Source organism: Stegodyphus dumicola, chromosome 5 (genome assembly GCF_044657685.1).
Source record: "Stegodyphus dumicola isolate Sdum_Otavi_A_Nest chromosome 5, ASM4465768v1".
In the NCBI taxonomy this organism is placed as follows: domain Eukaryota; kingdom Metazoa; phylum Arthropoda; class Arachnida; order Araneae; family Eresidae; genus Stegodyphus; species Stegodyphus dumicola.
The window spans coordinates 33,900,179-33,908,261 of NC_140772.1; the positions used below are offsets into that span (position 1 = coordinate 33,900,179).

General features: G+C 35.0%; 1 non-coding gene across 1 annotated transcript; it reads right to left on the bottom strand.

Moving 5' to 3' along the window:
- Window positions 1-6,654: 6,654 nt before the first annotated feature.
- Window positions 6,655-6,726, bottom strand: TRNAA-UGC (transfer RNA alanine (anticodon UGC)). The gene has a single exon. It is a non-coding gene; the product is annotated as a tRNA-Ala (tRNA).
- Between the last annotated feature and the right edge of the window lie 1,357 nt (window positions 6,727-8,083).

The window sequence follows — 8,083 nt, forward strand, 5'->3', positions numbered from 1 at the left end:
AATAAGAACTACAACCATATCTTGACCGTGGTTGACGCATTTACAAAGTTCGTGTGGCTCTATCCAGTAAAGTCTACATCAGCTCAAGAGGCATTGCAGAAGCTGAAACTGCAACAATCAACTTTCGGTAATTCTTTGAGGATAATAAGCGATAAAGGTACGGCTTTTAACTCTAAAGACTTTGAAGATTACTGTAGTTAAGAGAAGGTTCAGCACGTATTTATAACTATAGGCGTTCCTAGAGGAAATGGACAAGTGAAAAGAATTCATCTCACTCTAATTCCAGCCCTATCCAAATTATCCACAGATGATCCAACCAAGTGGTACAAATATGTTGGAGATGTACAACGGTTCTTGAACAGCACCGAGAGCAGAAGCACAAAGATTCTCCATTTAAGCTCCTCACTGATGTTAAAATGAGAAATCGAGAGGACTTAAAGATTATGGAAATTATCGAAGAAGAAGAAAATATTATGATGAAAGATCGAGAAGATATGAGAGAGGAAGCAGGGATAAACATTCTAAAAATTTAGGAAGAGAATAGAAATACGTACAACAAAAAGAGAAAAGAGGCACAGGTATACAAAGTGAACGACCTAGTTGCCATACAAAGAACGCAGTATGGAGGTGGTCTAAAGTTAAGGCCAAAGTTCTTCGGTCCGTACCGAGTAACAGCGAGGAAATGCAAAAACCGGTACCAGGTGGAAAAAATAGAACAACATGAAGGTCCTGGCTGTACCAACTACAGCAGTTGATCACATGGAAGCCTTAGACTATTCCTGTTTAGGAATGTGTGCGGTTCTTCCGAATTTCTGTCCTTTTTTGTCCCTTTCCTTTATTTATTTATTTATTTATTTATTTATTTTCAGGTGCCGTCTTGATGTACCAGTGTCGCTGATCCCTGTTTTCGAGGCCGAAAACAGAGTCAGGATCGCCGAGCTGTGGTATTAGTTAGTTCTACACAGCCACCAGAGGGCTGTGTACCACCTGTGCGCCATATGCATATAAAGTTCTGATTTTTGGCTATGGGGTTTTACTGGGATTTTGTTTATAGTGCCTACAGTTCTACAGGTTTCTACAGAGATTTGGCCTATTCGTATCCGTACAATTGTACAGGTTTCTGTTTACAGGTATTTGGCCTACAGGTACCCGTACAGCCATGCGGGTTTCTTTCTATGGGTTTTTACGGGTATTTGGCCTATGGGTACCCGTACAACCGTACGGGTTTCTTTTTATGGGTTTTTACGGGTATTTGGCCTACGGGTACCCGTACAACCGTACGGGTTTCTTTCTATGGGTTCTGTACGGGTACCCGTAGGCCAATTCCCCGTAAAAAAATTTTATGGGTTTCTACGGGGCATTTTTAGCAGGGTAGACAGTCCAAAACAGGCTGAACGACGTCGTGGTTCGGATCCGTAAGTCATCGAACTCTAAACCTAAAGTCGTTCATTACGACAGGTTATCTCCTTCTATGGTCTTATTATGTAGAGTATATAACTGTAAATAGTATAAGACCATGGTCCTTTCTATTTATAAATTTAGTACTTGATGTAACTTCTTTTAGTATTTAATTTGTATTTGATGTGATTTGAGCTACTTACTGTAGCTATTGTTTATATTGTTTGTTATTGTAACGTTATGTTGCATTGATGCGTTTGGCTTCCTGACCAGGAATTGTACTGCCCGGGGCGTGCAGTCCTTGGAAAGGGAGCAGTGTTATAGTTTTTGTTTTCAATTTGCTATTTTTAGTAGAATTTGTAATTAAAATTGTTTCATATTCCCGTGCAATGCAGCACGAGACTTGTTTGAAGAAAAAGGCTACGCCGAAAAAATTTAAATACAGGAGCACGCGCATTTAACATTTTCGTAAATAGATATCTGATAACTGTGTAGAGACATTATGTATTTTTGGAAGCAGGCAAGATGAAAAATGAGCAAACGCGTTCACCGGGAATCGAACCACGGACTTCTGAAATACCGGCCCAGCGTGCAGACCACTACACCACGAAGACACGCTAGGAAAGCGGTAGAAATGCCTTATATACTCCCCTTTTTAAAAGGCGACTGAGGTTTTTAGGGGACCCAATCGCAAAATCTGGGTATGGAGAATCCTCATCCAACACCCTTTTAGTTCGGGCGCCACTGTAGAGACATTAGGTAATTTGGAATATGAAAAATGAGCAACCGCCTTCGCCGGGAATCGAACCACGAACTTTTCAATTACGCGCTGAGTGTGCAGACCACTACACCACGAAGGCTCGCTAAGAAGGCGGAAGCAATACCTTATAACTGTACTCTTTTGCTATCAAGAAAAATAAAAAAAATACGATAATTTTCTCGTGCATAATTAAAAAGCTTATAAAAGCTGGAGAAAAACATCTCAATTCCGTTGTTGAATGTAGCGAATTCGCGTTGAGATCGGATTAGCTTTCTTTGCTTTGAGTCATGTTCTGTAAAACGTTTTTGTAGTTTAAAATATAACTACTGTGAGATATTGCGATATTGCACGAATATATCTGAAGAAATTTTAGCATTTTGTCTTATTTCTTGGAATAATAATCAAGTTTAACTTCTTATCGACTTATGCATTCAATTTATTATGAACCCGTACGCCCGCAACAGTATTATAAAATACCTCTCGGAACAAGGGCGAGATATTTATGATCTATAACTGTTATGAAAAACAGTTTTATAACAGTTTTTTTTCAATATGAAATACCTTATATACTCCCCTTTTTAAAGGGCGACTGAGGTTTTTAGGGGACCCAATAGCCAAATCCTGGGTGTGGAGAATGCTCATCCAACACCCTTTTAGTTCGGTCGGTATACATGAAAAAGTCAATGTATTAGTATACTAATTCTTCTAAATAATAACTGCACGAAAATATTTTGGAAAGTTAGCACGGAGCTTGTGTAGAATGCTTCACTGGATCAGTAACATCACGAGACAGTCAGTACCTGTATCACCATATAATGTCTCGGATGCTTATTCCTGTCCTGTTTACATACACTGAGTCCAGTCAGTACCTGAGACGCAGTCAGTTACTAACTGACACAGTGTACGTAACCAAGAGAGGAATAAGCATCCGAGACATCATATAGTGATACAACTGGACACAGACTTTCAACAGCTACTACAGCTCTCATGACGACAACCTCTCATTGACAAACTTTAATGATTATCAATTTTAAGATAATTGCCTACAGTGACGATAAAAACTGTTTGGAAGTGTGGACATTCACCTTGGAGTGTTATTTATATTTAAAGAGGTTCACGTTTGCCTCTACCTTTATATATGTGACGACAGTAAACAGAATCCAAGGCTTTTTCTATATGAGTACCGAGATTTTTTATGTCAAAATGTTTGCTCCGACTATTGGCCGCCATTTTTTTCGGATTTCATTCTATGTAAAGATCCTTTGTCAGCATTGTACCAATTTATTAATATCTCTTCATTTACATGTTCTTTCTCTTATAATCCCCCTCCGCTCTTCTTTAATATTTTATTCAAAATCTTCATTTCAATCTTGTTGTTCTTGAAATTTCAATTTCGTTTTCCTCATTGCAGCTGTTAGACTGTAGATTGTAGTTTACAGATACAGAGAAATAATTTACATTAAACCAAAATTTAAACTGCAACCTGAGGACTTTATGTAGAGTTTACCTTTACATATTTCGAAAAATGTTTGAAAATATTAAAAACATTAAAAATTTAAAATGTAAAAATAAAAAGGGAAAGCAAACAATTTAGCGCCACTACATAACGAATGGCATTAGAAAAGTCTGTTATTAACTACAACATAGTTTCAAACATTCTTAAATAATAATAATTATCCTAAACAATAATATCATCTTAAATATAAAATGTGAGTTGAACATATCCTAACTAAAAATAAGTTTAAATTATTAAGAAGTGCATTTATTATTTTTAAATCGTTCAGTTTTTTAATTAATAACATATTTCTTAAATCTGAAAAATAAAGTTTAAAATCTTATGCTTTTTTGAATGTGTAAAGGGGCATGGAAGGTTATTTAAAATTCTTACGTTATTGCGCAGGAGGAACATTTAACAATAGCTGTTTCTATATTCTTTCCGTCCATCAGTTCCTTGGAAATGATTATGTCTATGGATTATAACTTAGCAAGAGAACATATATAAGTACATACATACACATGTCCATACATGACATACATTTCTGAATTCGGTCCCGATAACAGAAGAGTACCAATATATGTATGAATATTTGTGTAAATATTTCTCAGTGTATGAATGAAATGTGAAATATTACAGTTTTCTTTTTTTTTATCATAGTTTTTAGAATCCTTCAATTTAACTACCTTCAATTTTTATTGCAAAAAATTAGCCTTATAGTTAAGAAAAAAAAAAGCATAATAATACAATATCAAAAAATTTCAGTGCTGATAAATGTGGTTGCTTTTGCTCCGGTTTCTGACGAAGTCAGATAAGGTCCAAAAGACCATTGATTCTAAGAAAGTCGAGAACTAGGAGGAGACTGGAGTAATCCTTTTTATAGAGGCCTAAGCAGCCTAATATATGCTCAGCAGACGCCTGATGTTCTCGACACTTGGAGCATGTGGCAAAGATTTTCATGCTGTCTTTGAAACAGAGGCTGATACGTGAGAGCGCAGTTCGGGAGCTCCTGTGATACTCAAGGGTTAGAGTCCAACTAGGCTTGCTACCCAGGTACCAGAGATGGGTGGGGGGGGCACTAACCACTCCACCATGATTTGTGATGCTTTCAGAGAATTTAATTGCAGATAGGTAAAGGCGGAAGATGAGGGTGTTAAAAGGCCACAAACCTTCTTTGCTAGTTTATCTTAGCTATATTCATCCTAGCCACTAATATGTAACTCCAAGATTATTCCCTCCAAGAAGATTCCAAGAAATTTCCTCCAAGATCTCCAGCAGATTCTTCACTTCGCCAAGCCATGTTTTTGGGCCATTTTCTTTCTTTTGAATGCTGATATCCCATTTGGGATCTACTCATATAAACCTCATCACCATGCCCTTCGTGGAAACATTTCAGGTTGCAGGGAAGCAGGGCTTAATTTCTAAAATTAGAAGTGCCGGAGCCCTATGAAAGACCATCACGAATGAGGAACAAGAGTAAATAAATAAACAAAATCACTACTAAAATCATTAATAATTTAAAAATTAAATAGTTAACGAGTATCAAATTAATTAACACTTATTTAATTGATATTAATAATTAATATTTATTAATTATTGTTTAATTAATTCACAATTAATTTATTTTTATTTATTAAAATAATTAAAGTTTAAAGTAATTAAATAATTTAAATTAAATTAAATGTAAAGAGATAAATCAAAATTAAATAAGAGATTTTTTATATAATTTTACTGCTAAAAATAAAATTTTCTTGATCAAACTTCTACTAAAATAATTGTTCCGTTACATAAAAGAGTGCCGGAGCCTTCTTATTTAGGGCTTCGGTGCGCTCCGACTAGAATTAGAATATGTCCCCAAAACTAAAAAGTACCGGAGCCGGACTCCTGTGGGCTCCGACGCAATTTAAGCTCTGTAGGGAAGTACTGCTGCCGCAGTAGAAACCTTGCATAATCACGTTCGTATCAAAGTATGCTAGTTTCCGCCATTTCGTTGCCATAAAGATCCACGTGAGATGGGATCCACTGAAAATAAATATGATGATGAATGGAGAGACCGATACAAAATTCGATTATTACGATATGAAAGTCTGAGAGCTATAGTATTTCTATATACAGACATGTTTTTTGAATCAGTGAGAGAATAATGGGCTCTTCTGCAGAAGTTAACTTAAAACATTAATAAATATCTCCGATATGATAGAAATGTGAAGAGGTAGTTATTTTATTAGTCTATAGATGGCAGCACTAAATTAAAATTTTGAGAAATTTTGTGCATATTTCTAGACTAGAATAAGAGCAATATTCACTTTTAAACATACTTTAAAAAGATTTCATCTTACTTCAGTGAGTAAATTATTTAGTTTAAAAGATTTTTACTGGAAAAGTGAAAACTATTTCTATAATTAAAACTCATTTCCTATCTTAACCGCTGCGCTTAATATTGCTTAATTTTGCTTAATTTTTATTCTGAGAACAAAAGAACAACAACAAAAAAAAAAAAAAACTGAAAGTAAATTTCGGGGTAAGATATCGCATCTGATGAAATGGGTACAGTACGAATTTCATTTAGAATGTAAAAACACCGTGAAAGGAAAATTATATCAAAACTGATTGTAAACAGAAAAACACTAAACAGAAGTTTCGTATGTGACGTGTAATAAGTATTTAAATGTAAATAATACTATCAGAATTTTTATTTTTTTCGATATTTGTTGATAGAGCATTAATGTACTGTATAATAATTAATGTACTGGCAGTGCTGTAAAATTTCAGGATATAGAAAAATCCTCTTTTATATTTGAATATCAAAACTGTGGTATTTGAACACCACTTTCTTTATTCACATGAACGAAATTATTCGTAGGTAACAGAACAATAGACATAAAAAAACAGTGATTTAATTACGATATTGATAATTGAACAAAAACAGAATGCTAAAAGTAGTCTATACTGAAAACAAAACGTAGTAACATTCTTCGTGGAAATCAAAAGTTTACTATCCTGGAGGTGCCGGGGATCGAACCCGGGGCCTTTCACATGCAAAGCGAACGCTCTACCACTGAGCTACACCCCCACGTGTGAGACTTTCCTAAAATATACTAAAAATTTCCAACTAATACTTCTGTATCAATCTGTTTTAGACTTCTCCAGAGAACCCCGGTAAATATAAACATCGCCTACTTTGGCGATAATAGTTCAACTTCTTATCATGCAGTTTTTTAATTTGTTTAATACTTTATAAACGACAATTAGAGTCAAAAATTTTGTAATTACAGACGTACATCATTTCTTTTTCTTTTCTTTTTGTGTGTGTGTGTGTGTGTGCAAGAAGAAAGGAAAATTTTGAAGTTTATGTATGTAAAATATTCTTTTTTACCTGACAGTGGATTATTCAAAAGGGGGTATTTACGCATTATCGCAACCACTTTGGCACAGTCTGACGAAATTTAAAGAAGGAAAAAAAAGTTATTTTTAAAAAAGATTTGAAGCATTATTTCTTTAGCAATTTTGCGGCAAAATACTTAGAAATTTCACCTCTTTCTTCTATTATAGGAAAATCTCACAAGCACAAATTTTAAAATCATGTTTAAGACAAAAAGTGATCATAATTTCTGTATAAACACCATTGGAAGTTAGTTGCAGTACAGCAAAAAGAGCACATACGAAAATTGTTATAGTGGAAACTGAATCTTTTCCATATGCATGATTGCCTAAATAATTGTTATGCGCATGGTTAACAGAGTTTAAAACATTCTGAAACTTTGGCCACTTTTACTAAAGCGATTGCGATAATATGCGAGTACCCAAAATGGTTTCATCATAAATTTAGATAATCATATAAGTTCCCTGTACACTTTTTGCCTTTTAATACATCTTTCAGATTTTGAGGATCACAGCAAAATTGCTTTCATTCTTAATCTAGAAGTCCAAAAATATACCTGATAAATGATAAAATTTTTAATTTTTCTATAGGCTGTATGCTGGCATATAATAGTGAAAGCTCTCACAGCAACCACCTTCAAAACTAACCAGCATTACCAGGAAAACAAATAATGCTATTAAATATCTCTTTTCTACGATAATCATCTCCATAGAAGTTAATTTTCCTTTAATAAGTACTCAATGAAAGCAGCCATATCCCTTATGTAATATAATCTAAATCCACATAAGACCAAAATCATCATAGAAGGCCCACCAGTGGCTGAGCGGTAAAGTCGCTGAACACTGGTAGTTGGGTCCGAGGTTCGAATCCTGCGAACGGGCTGGCGGCATGGGCATTTTCGTTGTTTTCCCCATGTGTAACGTGCATACGAGCCAGTTCCCCTTAGAAAGACCTCTATGAAGGCATCCCTTTCCTTAGGCAGATAGCCCTCAGGGCTTCGTCATAATCACACACACACACATCTTAGAAGAGTTGATTGTGTATGATT